This window comes from Hyaena hyaena, unplaced genomic scaffold (assembly GCF_003009895.1).
Source record: "Hyaena hyaena isolate Hyena2069 unplaced genomic scaffold, ASM300989v1 scaffold_1002, whole genome shotgun sequence".
In the NCBI taxonomy this organism is placed as follows: Eukaryota; Metazoa; Chordata; class Mammalia; order Carnivora; family Hyaenidae; genus Hyaena; species Hyaena hyaena.
This window is the reverse complement of record NW_024081636.1, coordinates 272,494-288,801: the sequence shown is the minus strand read 5'-3', so window position 1 is coordinate 288,801 and position 16,308 is coordinate 272,494. Positions and strand designations below refer to the sequence as shown.

The following is a 16,308-nucleotide window of genomic DNA, read 5'->3' as shown; positions in this document are numbered from 1 at the left end:
GGTTCACCTTGGTCGATAATCTCTCCTCATGAGTTGCCGTGGAGGCTGGACTTGCGCTGTGACCGTTTCGCTGCTCCTCTCTGGGGGAGTTCACGGCACTGGCTGACAGGCCCTGCGTTCTTGGAGGGAACAGGCTGATCAGACGCAACAGGTTAGGCAACAACTTTTATGTTCTAAGGAATTTTAGGAGACAGAATGGCAAGGCAACTGAACGTGGGTGCTAAGTTTAGAGCCACTTAGAAAACCTAAAACTTTATTCCCAGCACCTGGCCCATAGTGGGCTCAAAATTAATATTTCCTGGGGGAATAAGCAAATGAGAGAAAAAGTGAACTATATTAGACCATAAACATCACTTAATTGCAGGTGGAATCTTGCTTACGTAATGGGCTTAAAACCCTTTCACTTCCTCTCTGGTTGACTGGGGAAGATTCTCAGTCTGTCGGTGAGGGGGTCAGCTTTCATAAGGGTTCTGTCTTTGCGGAGTCCGGTAGCTGCCAGCACTGGGGTGCCCCCATCCCCGCTGAGGCTCCCTGTTGCACTGTACACCCTCTGTTATGGATCTGTGGCCATGGGTTTTACCACTGGTCCCATGAGGAATCGGGTTTCAGGTTTGCTGAATAAGGGGAACCATGCTGATGAACCGAAAAACAGACTATGTACAGAGGAGTCCCAAGCATTTCGTATGCGTAATGAAGTGTATGGAAGGGAATATGCCTCCAAAACAGAGCCAAGAAATGCTTGGGAGCTAAAAGCTTTTACAATAACTGAGCCGGCACAGACTTGCGGAAATGGATTCTGGGTGTGGGGAATTCATGCAGACCCACTTTCAAAAAAGATGTTGAAGCCATCAGATAGTGAGTACCACACCGAATTAGGAAAGCACATTTAAGTCGACAGATTCCTAAAATAGAAGAACGTTGGTTACAGTGGATAATTAAATAAGCTATTTTTTGGAGTCACAGATTATTTGTACCATGATATAGCTAGTACGTTAAACATATAGAATTAAAACTATATTCATTCACTGAAATTCGATCTCAATTTATATAAAGATGAAATGATGTTGACCTTGGTGCTGAGAATATAGAACTGGATTTTTAAATTCCCAATGATGTATTTCACTTGCTGCTAATGTCTATAAACACAAACTTGGTTTTTTGTTTGTTTTTTTTTTTGTGGAGGAAGGGACCAGGAAAGAGAGTCAGGATATAGAAAGAAGAATCTGAAATCTTTTTGACCCAGCGTGTATTTGGTCTCTAATTTGTGCATTCTCTATCGCTTATTTAGGTTTTTTTTTTCCTTCTTTTTAATTGATGTACAATGTTTCAGATGTACAATGTAGAGCTTCAACATACATGTACATTATGAAATGATTACCATGATCAATTTAGCTTCCATCTGACATCTATACAAAGTTGTTACAATATTAAATCTGTCCCATATGCTACACATTACATCTGCATGAATAATTTGTTTTATAACTAGCACTTTGTATCTTTTTTTTATCAAATATTTTTCAATAGTTTATTGTCAAGTTGGTTTCCATATAACACCCAGTGCTCATCCCCACAAGTGCCCTCCTCCGGGCCCATCACCCCCCTTCCCCTCCCCCCACCCCCATCAGTCCTCAGTTTGTTCTCAGCACTTCGTATCTTTTAATTCCCTTCCCCTATTTTGCCCAGCTCCCACCCCTCCCCACTGGCAACCACCAGATTGTTCTCTGAATCTATAAATCTGTTTTTGTTTTGTTGTTTTTTTTTTTTTAGATTTCACATATAAGTAAAGTCATATGGTATTCGTAATTTTTTTTTACTTGTTTCACTTAGCATAATAATCTCTAGGTCCATCCATGTTGCCATGATGGCAAGATTTCAATCTTTTTTATGACTGAATAATATTCCTGTGTATGTGTGTGTGTGTGTCCACACACTTATGTATACCACATCTTCATTCATCTGTTGATAGACACTTAAGATGCTTTCATAGCTTGGCTGTTGTAATTAATGCTGCATGAACATAGGGGTGCATCTGTTTTTTTAAAAATAGTGTTTTTGTTTTGTTCAGATAAATATCTAGAAATGGAAGTGCTGGATCATAAGGTAGTTCTGTTTTTAATTTTTTGAGGAACCGCTCTCCTGTTTTCCATAGTGGCTGCAGCATTTTGCATTCCCACCAACAGTGTAATAGGGTTCCCTTTTCTCTATATCCTCAACACTCATTGTGTCTTGTGTTTTTGATTAGAGCCATTCTGACTGGTATGAGGTGATATTTCATTGTGGTTTTAATTTGCATTTTCCTGATTAGTGAATTGACCATCTTTTCATGTGTCAGTTGGCCATCTGTATGTCCTTAGGGAAATGTGTATTCAGGTTCTTTGCCCACTTTTAAAATTGGATTTTTTTTAATTGAGTTGTTCTTTATATATTTTGGATATTAATCTCTTATCAGTTATATTGTTTGAAAATATTTTCTCCCGCTCAGTAGTTTGACTTTATGTTTTGTTGATGGCTTCCTTTGGTCCGCAAAAGTTTTTTAGTCTGATGTAGTCTCATTTATTTTTGCTTTTTTTTTGCTTTTGTTGCCCTTGCCTGAGGAGACAGATTGCCAAAACTATGACATCAAAGAGCTCGCTGACAGGGTACCTGGGTAGCTCAGTCAGTTGAACATCTGACTCTTGGTTTCAGCTCAGGTCATGATCCCAGAGTCATGGGATCGAGCCCTGCATCAGGCTCCACGCTGTGCATGAAGCCTGCTTGAGATTCTGTCTTTTCCTCTGCCCCTCTCCCCTGCTTGCACGTGTACTCACTTTCTCTCAAGAAACAAAACAAAACAAAACAAAAACCCACTCACTACCTGTGTTTTCTTCTAGAGGCCACATGGTTTACAGCCCTACATTTAAATCTTTAACCATTGTGAATGTATTTTTGTGTATACTGTAAGAAAATGGCCCAGGTTCATTCTTTTGCATATCGTTGCTTAGTTTTCCCAGCACCATTTATTGAACAGACCATCTTTTCCCCATTGTATACTCTTCTTTGTCAAAGATTAATTGAATTTATAACCTTGGGTCTATTTCTGGGCTATTTTGTTACATTGATCTATGTGTCCCTTTTTGTGCCAGTATCATACTGTTTTGATTACTATAGTTTGTAGTATAGTTTGAAATCAGAGAGCCTGAAACCTCCAGCTTTGTTCTTTCTGCAGATCACTTTTGCTGTCTGAGGTCTTTTGTGGCTTTGAATAAGTTTTACGGTTTGTTCTCCTTCTGTGAAAAAAATACCATTGTTATTTTGAAGGGGATTGTATTGAATCTGTAGATTGCTTTGGGTAGTATGGACATTTTAATGATAATTCTTCCAATCCATGAACACAGGTTGTCTTTCCATTTATTTGTGTCTTCTTCAATTTCCTTCATCGGCGTGCTAAAGTCCTTCAGAATACAGGTCTTTCATCTTGGCTAAATTTATTCCCAAATATTTTATTCTTTTTAATGCAATTATAAATGGCATTATTTTCTTAATTTATCTGACAGTTCATTACCAGTGTATAAAAATGTAACAGATTTATGAATATTAATTTTGATACCTGCAACTGTACTGAATTCATTAATTAGTTCTAATAGTCTTTGGGTGGAGTCTTTAGGGTTTTTAACATATAGTAACCTATCATCTGCAAATAGTGACCTCTTTACTTCTTTTCCAATTTGAATGCCTTATATTTGTTGTCTGATTGCTTTGGCTAGAATTTCCACTTCTATGTTGCATGAAAGTGGTGAGCATAGGCATCCTGGTCTTGCTCCTGATCTTAGAGGAAAAATGTTCAGCTTTTCACCTTTGAATATGCTGTTAGCTGTGGGCTGGTCCTTATCTGGTCTTTATTATATTAAGGTTATGTTACCTCTATATCCACTTTGTTGACAGTTTTTATCGTAAACGGATGTTAAACTTTATCAGATGGTTTTCTGCATGTGAAACTATATAATTTTTACCTTTTTTTGTTATTTTTAATGTGCATCATATCGATTTTTGTGGCTATTGAATCATCCTTGCCTCCCTAGAATAAATCCTACTAGATCATAATATATAATCCTTTTAATGTTTTGTTGAATTCAGTTTGCTAATATTTTGAGGATTCTTGCATCTCTGTTCATCAGGGATACTGACCTGCAATTTTCCTTTCTGTTCTTTCTTCTTCTTCTTCTCTTTTTTTTTTGGATATGTCTTTGGTTTTGGTTATCAAGGTAATGCTGGCTTTGTAGAATGAATTTGGAAAAATTTCTTCCTCTTCAATTTTTTAGAATAGTTTGAGAAGAATTAGGTATTAAGTCATCTTTAAATATTTCATAAAGTTCACTTATAAAGCTCTATGGTTCTGAACTTTTGGGAGTTTGGTTACTGATTTAATTTCATTAATTATAATTGGTCTATTCAGATTTCCTGTTTCTTTATTATTTAGTCTTTAGAAAATTGTATCTATAGATGATAATGGAACATTGCGTTTCCATTTTCAACTGTCTCTGGTTTTTTTTTTTTTTTCCTTTGATTTTTTTCTTTTACCCAATGGTTGTTTAGTAGCATGTTGTTTAGCCTCCAAGTGTTTGGGGGTCCCCCCCAGTTTTATTTTTGTCATTGATTTCTAGCTTTATACTGTTGAGTTGGGAAAAGATGCTTGATACAATTTCAGTCTTTAAATTTATTGAGACTTTTTTTGTGGCCTAACATGTGATTTTTCCTGGAGGAAGGATGTTCTATGTACACTTGAAAAGAACGTGTATTCTGCTGTTTTTGGATAGAATGCTCCGTATATTAAGTCCATCTGGTCTAATGTGTCCTTTAAGGCCCATGTTTTCTTAGTTATTTTCTGTCTACATGATCTATCCATTGATATAAGGGAGATGTTAAAGTTTCCTGTTAGTATTGCCAATTCTCCCTTTATATCTGTTATTTGCTTTAAGCACTTAGGTGTCCCTATGTTGGGAGTGGTGTGTGTGTGTGTGTGTGTTTATAATTATTATGCCCTTCTGTTATATTCACCCCTATATTATCATGTAATGCTCTTCTTTGTCTCTTGTTGCAGAACTTGTTTCAAAGTCTGATTTTATCTGATATAAGTGTGGTTACTCCTGTTTTTTGTTTTTGTTTTTTATTGCTTCCATTTGCATGAGATATCTTTTTCCATCCCTTCACTTTCAGTCTGTATCTGTCTTTAGGACTAAATGGGGTCTCTTGTAGGAAGCATATTGATGGGTCTTGTTTTTTATCCATGCAGTCACTGGATGTTTTTTGATTAGAGCATTCAGTCCACTTACATTTAATTATTGATAGGTATGTATGTACTGCCATCTTGTTTATTATTTTCTGGTTGTTTGTAGTTCTTGGCTGTTCCTTCTTCTCTTGCTCTTTTCTCTTGTGACTTGGGGACTTTCCTTAGTGCTATGTAAGAATTTTTTTTCTCTTTATTTTTGAAGTATCTGTTCTAGGTATTTGGTTTTTGGTTACCATAAGATTCATATATAATATCCTATGTATATGGGAATTTAGTTTACATTGATGGGTGTTTAAGTTACACTACATTTATACTATGCTCCCCATGATTTCTGCTTTTGATGTTCTATTTTACACCTTTTTAAAAGTGGGATCCACATGCAGTACAGAACCAAACAGGGCTTGAACTCACAACCCTGAGATCATGAGTCAGTTAACTGAGCAATCCAGGCCCCCCATTTTTCACATCCTTGGACTAATTATCATAGGTCTAGATGATTTTCCTACCTTTGTCTGTAAACTTTAATTAGCTATGTAGGGAATTGATCTACTACCTTTACCCCATGTTTACCTTTACCAGTGATTTTTTTTCCCATAACTTTCTAATTTCTACTTATAGCCTGTTCTTTTCCATTTAAAGAAGTCCTTTCTTGTAAGGTCAGTATAGTGATGAACTTTATCTTTTGCTTGTCTGGGTAACACTCTGTCTTCTTCGGTTTTGAGTGATAAACTTGCTGGGTAGAATATATTTGGTTGTAAGTTTTTTTTCCTTTTGACACTTTAACTATATTGTGCCACTTTTGGCCTTTCTGGCCTATAAAGTTTCTGCTAAAAAAATCAGCTGACAGTCGTTTGGGGATTCCCTTGTATATAACCAGTTTTTCTCCTGCTGCTTTTTAAGATTCTCTTTAACGGATGACACTTTGATTATAATGTGTCTTGATGGGAGACACTTTGGGTTTATCTTCTTTGAGAGACTGTGCTTCTTGGACTTGGATATCTGTTTCTTTCACCAGGTTAGGGAAGTTTTCAACCATTATTTCTTCAAATAGGTTTTCTCTCTCTTTTTTCCTCTCTCTCTTCTCTTTCTGAAACCAATGTCTCAAAAATTTTAGTGTGCTTGATGTTGTCCCAGAAGCCCCTTAAACTATTCTTTTACATTATTTTTTTCTGGGGTGCCTGGGTGACTCAGTCGGTGAAGCGTCCAGCTCTTGATTTTGGTTCAGATCATGATCTTGCTGTTTGTGAGATCGAGCCCAGTGTCAGGCTCTGTGCTGGTGGTGTGAAGCCTGCCTGGGATTCTTTCTCCCTCCCTTTCTGCCCCTCCCTTGCTTGTGTTCGTGTTCTCTCTCTCTCTCTCTCTCTCTCTCTCTCCTCTCTCTCTCTCTCTCCTCTCTCTCTCTCTCTCTCAGCAAGTAAACATGAAAAAATATATAAATTATTTTTTCTTTTTCTGTTTTGATTATGTGAAACATTAATTGCTACTATCTTCCAGATCACCAACACATCCTTCACCATCTAATCTGGTGTTGATTCCCTCTAGTGTATTTTTCATTTCCAGTATTGCTTTCTTCAGCTTTGATTTTTTTTTTCTTTTTGTCGAAGTTCTCACTGTGCTCATCCATTACTCTCCTGAGTTCAAAGAGTATCTTTATAACCATCACTTTGAACTTTTTATCTGGTAGACTGCTTATCTCTGTTGTTATTTTCTGAATTTTTCCCTCGTTCTTTCATTTGGAACATTCTCCACTGTCCCCTCACTTTACCGAACTGTGTTTCCCTATATTAGGTAGATCAGTTACATCTCCCAGTCTTAAAGAAGTGGCTTTATGTAGAAGGTGTTCTGGGGGCCCGGCAGTGCACACCCTCCTAGCCACCCAGGCCAGGTGCTCCCAGGGTATCCCCTGTGTGGACTGCATGCACTTTTCTGTGGAGGAAGGGCCCCAACTGTTCTGGGTGTACTAGGGAGCTGGGATGACCCCCATCAGGGAGCTGGGCTGGCTGAGAGACCCAGTCGGGACTGCGGCAGGCATGCTGGTGAGCACAGCTGGCTATCAGGTCCGGCTGTGACTGTTGTAGGTATTCTGGTGTGGGTGGGGGGTGTAGGGGACACCTCCCCATGCTGCATGGAGGAGGCTCCCAGTGATGGCTGAGGCTGCCTGCCAGGTGTGGTGGGTTGGGAGTCACTCAAGAGGGGCTCTGGCTGGGGCAGGTGGGTTGAGTATGCTGAGTGCTCAGGGGACCCCTGGGGGCGGGGCAAGGGGGGCTGACACAGCAGATGGAGGGCATCAGAAATGGCTCTGCTAGTGCCAAACCCACTAGTGCCCACCAGCACTTCATTCCCCAAAGAATGTTCCAGTAGATTCCTACCCCTGCCCCTCTGGCACATGCCCTAAAATTAGTCAATGGATCTCCTTCACATGTACCCCAGGTGCTTTCAAACTGCCGCCTCTGTGCTGGGACTGGAGCCATGAGACTGTGCCTGTGCCCTCTGAGGTCCGAGGCTCGGCTTCCTGCCGCCTTCCGGCTCTCTCGGACCTAAGCCTCACTGGTTTCCAAAGCGTCACGCTGTGGGGGCTCATCTTCCCGGGCAGGAGGACTCTTCATTGCTCAGGCCTCTCGTTCGATAGCCTTCCCATGCACAGTCGCTGCATCTGGGTTATGGTCCTGACTAGACTGCATCCCTGCCCCTCCGACCTGTTTCAGTGTGGTGTCTTCTTTATATTTTTTTAAATAATTTTTAAATGTTTGTTTATTTTTGAGAGAGAGAGACACACAGACTGTGAGTGGGGGAGGGGTTGAGAAAGGCAGACACAGAATCTGAAGCAGGCTCCAGGCTCTGAGCTGTCAGCACAGAGCCTGACAGGGGCTTGAACTCACAAACCATGAGATTGTGACCTGCGCTGAAGTCAGATACTTAACCCACTGAACCACCCAGGCGCCCCTGTTTTCTTTTTATTCTTAGTTGTGTAAAATGCTTTCCTGTTTTAGTCTTCAGCTCATTCTCAGAGATAATTATTCTAAATGTAGCTGTAGTTCTGGCTTGTCTGTCAGAGGAGGTGAGCTCAGGATCTTTCTCCTTGGCCATCTGGGTTCCACCCCAGCTAGGTTTCATTTTCTTTCTCTTTACTTTCTTTCTTTTCTTCCTTTCTTTCTCTCCCCCACAGCTCTCTTTTTCTTTTTCTCTTTCTCTCTTCCTCTCTCCATCCCTCTCTTCCTATCTCTTTCTCCCTCTTTCCCCATCTGTCTCTTTTTCTCTTCCTCTTTCTCTGTCTCATTTTTAAAATTATTTTTGGGAAGGGTACAAGCCGGGGAGATAGTGGGGGGGGACGGAGAATCTGAAGCAGATTCTGCGCTGACAGGCTGACAGCAGTGAGCCCGATGTGGGGCTCGAACTCACACACTGCAAGGTCATGACCTGAGCTGAAGTTGGACGCTTAACCGACTGAGTCACCCAGGCACCCATAGGTTTCATTTTCTATTTTAGAATTATAAGTATCTAGTTTGCAAAGAAGAACTAGCCCTGAATACTAATTGATTCCACAAACATTGTGAGCCTTCTACAGAGCCAGCTGCTTCATGGTACAGATTGTAAGCTGCGTGCTCTGCTGTTTAAATGCTCACAATTTAACTGGGGAGGCTGAGGAATTTCCAACTGAGAAGGGCCAGAGGCTCCAAACATTCAGAAGAAAAGGATAATTTGATCATGGGGCTTAAGAAAGCCTTTTAAGAACTGACCTTTAAGCTGGGTCTTGAAGTAGAGTAGGGCTCTGCTGGGCGGAGAAAAGAGGGAAAAGGGAATTGTGACCCGAGACCAGAGACTAGCACAGATCCGAAGGCAAGGAGATGGCTGTGATTCTTGTCCTGAGCAGGATGGGGCTGGTTGGGGCCCTGAGGAAGAGCCTCTGGTCCTGTGATCTCTCTAAAGCCTGGGGCCAGTTTGTACTGTATCTTTACCAGCTGCTCAGCCAACGCTTTCCATTAGGCTTTAAATTTCATTCTGAGAGTAGTCCTCCTAATATGAAGTTGCAGTGTTTGCTTTTCCCACTTAGTGCCAGGGATTGGGGGTTGATTATTTGGTAATTCAGACACAAGAATTCAGGAATATGGAAATCACTCCCAAGTAGCTGTTATGTTTTGTTTACATAGCAACCTGTGCCCCTCATTTTGTATCAACGTTTGCAAATTCCCCAAATCGGATTTCTGATATAAACAAGAGGATGAACACTTAAGAATCTGTCCAGTGATTGAGTTCTTTGTTTGTTCATATTACCATTGATTAGAGGAAGTTTCTTGCCCAACAGGACTTAAATTATCCTGGAATCTTTATTAAATTTTTTTTGTTTGTTTCCTAAAAAGTCTCCAAACCTGCTATATAATGCTTTCCCTTTAGGCAACTTCCAAACAAATGACCTATATTTAAAAATCAAATGTCAATAACCAAGCAATTATTTTGATTAAATAATAATTGGATACTGGCAATTTGCAAAGTCCAATTTGCAAATTACCCCTTACCCATTTTATTAAATGATAGGGTACATGCTAACCTGATCAGGAGGTATTTCCTAAAATTGTGATGCTAACAAAGAACTTCATTATTTCAACCATCAGATCAACTTGCTATTGTCTTCCCCCAGAACCCCCCGCCCCTTCCCTGGCATTCCACATACTCTCCCAGAGAGGGAGAAGTTTTCACCACAGGATAATAGCATTGCCTACCATGTTTTTTTTTTTTTTTTTTTTTTAAAATTTTTTTAATGTTTTATTTATTTCTAGGAGAGAGAGAGACAGCGTGAGCAGGGGAGGGTCAGACAGAGAGGGAGTCACAGACTGAAACAGGCTCCAGGCTCTGAGCTGGCAGTCAGCACAGAGCCCGATGCGGGGCTCGAACCCACGAACCGCAAGATCATGACCTGAGCGAAAGTCGGACGCTTAACCGACTAAGCCACCCAGGCGCCCCAACATTGCCTACCATGTTTTAAAAACAATTTTTTTTTTAACATTTATTTATTTTAGAGAGAGAGAATGCGCATGAGCAGGGGAGGGACAGAGAGAGAGGGAGACACAGAATCCAAAGCAGGCTCCAGGCTCTTTGCTGTCAGCAGAGTCCCACACAGAGCTCAAACCCATGAACTGTGAGATCGTGACCCGAGCCAAAGTCAGACGCTTAACCAGCTGAGCCACCCAAGCGCCCCAACTTACCATGTTTCTGATCCAAGAAACTTCCTGATTCCATCCATCATTAAGAACTTTTGAACACTTGAGCTGTCTTCATTCACCAGTCTGACAGACTGTTCTTTCCCCCATGGTGGCGATGGCCAGGGAACTTTGAGAGTCAGAAATATTTCTTTGATTTGCTGAGGTCAAAATAGACCTGGAACTGTAGCCAGGATATCAAGCATCTTTGTGTGTGGTTTGCTAGATAGGCTGGTTTGGGCTGGAAGCGTGGAACTGCAAAAATAGGAGGTGGGAAAAGACATCTGCTTGAATCTTCTTGGTTTACCAGCTATCTGGTTTGGGGCAAGAGATGGAGCTTTTAATTCATTTTCTCAAATGTGTAAGAAAGGGGACTTATAGCCCACACTTAGTGGCTCTGAGAGTTCTAAATGAGCATGGAAGCAGAGTGAGGGCATGTGAAGGCCCTGTGGCTGCAAACAGCACTAAAATGTAGATTACTATTTGTGCACCACAGGAGAGTTTTCTGGAAAGTTCCGAAATCCAACACAAATCCCACCTGTACACTCTAAGAGTCCTTCCACATGAGACCTTTAGATCATGCATAGATGAGAAGAAAACACCCCCTTGGCAAGTGGACAGAGTTTTCCTATTTCCCCCCAAGAAAGGGCCCCTTTATCTTGGCAGATGTATCCTCTGCTGACACTCAGCTTGGAAAGCAGAGCACTAGCTGATTGTCAGCCCCCTGAAACCCTCCACGGACCCCTTTTCCGCAGGAGCCAAACTGTCCAACTATGTTTATTTCCCCTAAACCTTATAATTGCCTCAGAAATGCAATTAACTTTTCAGGAATTGGATTGGTCCTGAAAGTAACATTTACTGGTAAAAAGACACGGGCTTAAAGCCAGACAGACCTTCTTCATGTTTTGATCTGCCATTTACTAATTGTGTTAGAATGAATGACTTCACAGAAAAGCATCTCGGTGGTCTTGTTATGTGACCTTGGGAGAGCAACTTAGCATCTCTAAATCTGTTTCCTTATCTATACGGTGGAGAACACCAACACGTTCGTCCCCAGAGCCAGTGGGGAGTATGAAATGTGAATGATATTATGGATGAAAGGGGAGCATAGGGCTCAATAAATGTTCTTTTCCTGGAGTGCTGTTTCTTCTGCCACTTTCAGATTTGGCTCTTTGGTTATTCCTGGAACAGGAGATCTCACTCTTTGTCACTACTCTTCAAATCACAATTTCCATGAGATAATGACTTTAGTGCTAACAAGGTCCAATGAAAGCCTTACTGACTGTAATTTCAAAACAGGGATAAAAGCACACTTCTGCTTAAACCATAGGACTGTTTCTTATCAAACCATGTCTTCTCAAAACAGATCAATACTATGAACATTAAGGGAGTAGACATTAGCCAAATCTCCTGGTTTTCTGGAGGAACAAAGACCCTTATCCAAAACATCAGTTTTATGTAATCTAATTGATGGTCAATTTAAGAATAGGCTGGCCAGCGAGATTACAATTAAGTTAATAGAAAAAGTTGTCCTCTGAAAATCAGTTCTCGGTATCCTAATTAACAAAATCCTCTACCATAATTAACTAATTCCTCTATCATCGACAGGCAAGCAGGAGGATAGGGAAACGTGTGTGAAAGGGGCCCTCATAAGGTTTTTGGGGAAAATTGGCAGAGTAAAGAGAGGTATTGATTGTTTCAAGAATCTGAAACTGCCTGAATCCAGAGTGATTTATGCAATGTTTTGGGTCTGTCCTTACTCAAAGAGGCCAAAACTAAACTTCCAAGTTCACCTATGAAGCAGAAAATTGATGGTCTTCTTCTAGTAGACAACTGTCTGTTTTTATGAGATGTGCATGTTTTTATTTGAAAATTCACTGCACCACTTGAGATCATAAATTTTCAAAATTCAAGATATAGGGATCTCTTCTCTATAACAATACATTTTCTTTGCCAGGAACAGAAACCCATGCCCAGGTGGGTATTTCCTTGGATGATTTCTAGAGGGTCCCATTGTTTAATCTAACTGAAGGTCTACTTGATTATTCATCTGCTTATTATGACAAAAACTCCTATTATTTACATCTTAATACAAATATAAAATATCTAGAAAAGTTCAGATCCAAAGGATGTTGGCACCAAATTCTATCATATAAAGATGTGGGTCCTTGCATTTTGTGATTATATTCTGCTACCTCACTTCTAAATCTCTTCTATTTTGGCAGATGGGCAAAAGCTTGATCTGAAAAAGCTCAAGTCCATATTGCCCCAATAAATCTGGGTAATCTGTTTATTCCCTCTAGAATAATTGGACAGATTAAAATGTTTGACCTCAGTGATTTCAGTGCGGTTCTCTGGTGATAGATTTTAGTCAGAAATAGGTTGAGTGATAAATTGGATGGTTGGCAGGTGGCCAAAGTTTAAGTTTCATTTGTGGTTGGTTGGTTTTTTTTCTATTTCCTTTCTTTTCTTTCCCTTCCCTAGGGATGCTTGAATTCCTAGAGAGTAAAATGAATGGGAATCAAATGGGTTGAAACCCAAAAGGCAACCTTAGAGCCCACAAGTGATAGAAAGAAGGCTCTAGGGCCAGGCTCAGGATTCAGTAAGGGTAATAGGAGTCAACACTAAACACCTGAAGTTTTGAAGGGTCAATAGTAATGACAGAACCTTTAACATGTAGGCAAACCCTAAACTGTTTATCAAAAACCATTAAGAAAATGTGAGCAAAGTAGCACTTTAAGACATTGACTCACCTCAAGGATCTTATGATTCTAGCATTCATGGCGTATGAGTGTGTTGGAGAAGCAAGTGTGGAAGTGAATGATAGAGGGTGTTATTAAAACTATTTCAATTTTTATATAAAAGTGCCAAGCCAAAATACACCCAGCTCTATTTAAGATGCTTTTCATAAACAGTCATGGTATTTCAGGTAGGACGTGGGCAGAGGATTGTTAACAGTATACAACTTTCCAAGTTCCTTCTTCAATGAACTACCACAATCAGAAAGACTATACAACCTATGGAATAGAGTAACATTTTTACATAGGTAGTTGGACTCGAGAATTGAATTACTGAAATCTTCCTGCTTCATCATTCAAGGAGCGTTCATCAAGGGTCTCCCATATATCACACATTCAACATAACTTCCGGTAGGGGTTTCTCATTTTTAGCTTCTAGTTAGAGCTAAAAGAGAATCCAATAGGTTCTATTTAAATGTTTTTCCACTTAAGGTAATAGAAAAAAACCTTTAATGTGGTTTATTGAAATTCATAGGAACCCATCACTGTGTTTATTGAGATGGTATTTCAACTGACCCCTTGACTTATATATACATTTTGGGAATATTTCCTGGTTATGTTGACTATCCTTTAAGGGGTAGTTTGCTTGGTTGTATCTTAATTATATCATGCAAGTAAACAAAACTAATAATTCAATGGCTAGCAATTTATTTTCTTTTAAATTTTTTGGATGTTTTTACTTGAGAGACAGAGACAGAGCCCAAGTGGGATAGGGGCAGGGAGAGAGAGGGCGACACAGAATCTGATGCAGGCCCCAGGCTCTGAGCCGTCAGCAGAGAGCCCAACATGGGGCTCGAACTCACAGACTGCGAGATCATGACCTGAGCCAAAGTCAGACATTCAACTGAGGCACCCAGGTGCCCATCATCTGCTAACATTTTAGATGAAACTTATTCGTGCAGCACATGGTAGCCTCCCACGCACACTGTGGAAGATCAGGATAAGAGGGAACTGTTCAGGGGAGGAGAGGGCAGTGAGTCAGTCTCTCCCCTTGTCCAAGTCCAGATGCTCTCGGCACGAAAAGAAACCCTATGGCACCTCTTTCCCTGGGGGACAACACAATGAAATTCTACTACCCCAGATTTCATCCTTGATCATTCTCTGCATAGCATTTAAGGAGATATGAGGGAGAGGACTCAGCTACCCTGAAAACAAGGGCATCCGGCCACCTAGACATCAACAGTGAAAATGATTTCAATAATTCACATGGCAGTGATTGGTCAGTGAGCAGATGGCACGGAACAGATTGTGTAATTCAATCGATTAAAATTCGTGAGATGGAAAGGGTTGGGGTAGTAGTTCTCAACTGTGGCCACACATTGGGATTGCCTGGACAGCTTTATGAAAATGCCAATGTTTAGTAGATCCACCCCAGAGATTGATTTACTTGGTCTGCAGTACCTGATAGGCTGGATTTTGAAAATCTTCTCAGGTCATTCTATTGTTCAGGTCAGGTTGAGTACCACTCGAGGAACAAGCTTGTTGATATACTGACAATAGTGTTATCTGACAATATATCTCCAAAACTTTAAATGTGCATTGACTTGGTCCAGCTGTGGAAAAGCAACACAAAAACTGAAATAGCATTGAAAAGAAATCGGAAGAATAAGCTGATTAGCACGACTTTGCTCTGGGCATAGAGTTAGAGATTATTCTAACTTTTCTATATTGTCAAAATTTCTTCCCTAAACCTCTATTGTTTTTTGAAATTAAAAAAGACCATTTATGTTTGATTCTAATAAAACTAAGAAGCTTTTCATGAATATGTCATGTCCTCACCCCTGCAATCTCAGGAATTTTGATTCTAGTCAGAGACACTGACGTCCATCAGCACTCTGTCGATGTGTAGTGAAACACTGAGGTCCTGGGGCTAAACTAATTCCTACTAGTTTGTCTGCCTGTCTTCCTTCTGTGCTAGATGGCTAACTAAGAGGGAAGTCTTAGGCGCACCTAGCCTTGTGACTTACATTTGGTGGACTTTAGCCATTGCTCAGTATTTGTGGAATGAATGAATGAGAGAAGAGAGGTTCCTCTGACACTTCAATGGAGAAAGTGGGATGAGGGGCAAGCTTTGGGGGAATGAGTTGGATTTGTCTGGACGGCAGCCACTCTAGGAAGGGAGCCAGCTTGAACAAAACTGGTGGTGGAGGCCGGTGTGATGCGAGGAGGGGACAGTCTGTAGTGTGCTCGACTGCAGAGAGCTTTGTCCACAGTGGCAGCTGTGCCAACGCAAAGGAATCGAGCGGAGCGATAGTCAAAAGGGGGGGCGTGGCAAGAGAGATGGAGAAAGAAGAGGCTTTCAGTGACCCAGGAAGTAAATAGTAGAGTCCCCTACTTTCCTTTCTGTCCATTTGCATAACACAATCTGGGGGAAAGGAAGTCAGATTCGTAGTAGAGGAAGGATGGTGTCCTTCCAATATGTTAGAAGAGGAAGTTCAATTAGCAAATAGAAACTGGCTGATAAAGTAGGATTTTTGTGTGTTTCATGCAAAAAGTTTTGGCACAGAAGAGCCAAATATCTTTGTGTGACACGTTCTCAAACAGAATGAGGAAGAACACACTTCCTTGAGAATCGAGTGTCCAGTCCTATGTCCAGGAGGCCTCCTGACACTCGGCTCAGAAGAGGCTCGGAGGCAGTCCAGCCTTTCATAGTTTCCCTAAGAAGTGAAATGGAATGCACACTGAGGAATGAAGGAAATGCTTTAACGTGTCGTCTGGGAATGATTTCCACTCGAATGCCATACTGTCTTCTCCCACCCCACCTCCATGCCAAGCCGTCACCTCTGGACAGGCCCTGGAGTTTTGCAGGCTTCACAAAAACTCGAGGTGCTCAAAAAAGACTCCTCTTGGGCACATGGAAAGCTAGGCTGCTTCCAAAGCCAGCCTGAAAACCTCACTGGGCAGCAGTCGGATATTTAAAAGCCCTCACCACTCTGAAATCCACCCTTGCCCAGTTACCCTAAAAACATTTCCTGGTCAATCCTGAAATAGAAAGTACACTTGATCCATAGCCTGGTTTCCCGAAAATGAGGAGCTAAACTTTAGTTAT

General features: G+C 40.9%; 1 protein-coding gene across 2 annotated transcripts in view; it reads left to right on the top strand.

Moving 5' to 3' along the window:
- LNX1 (ligand of numb-protein X 1) overlaps positions 1-16,308 on the top strand; it is a 121,656-nt gene that overhangs the window by 55,605 nt on the left and 49,743 nt on the right. The window lies entirely within an intron of this gene.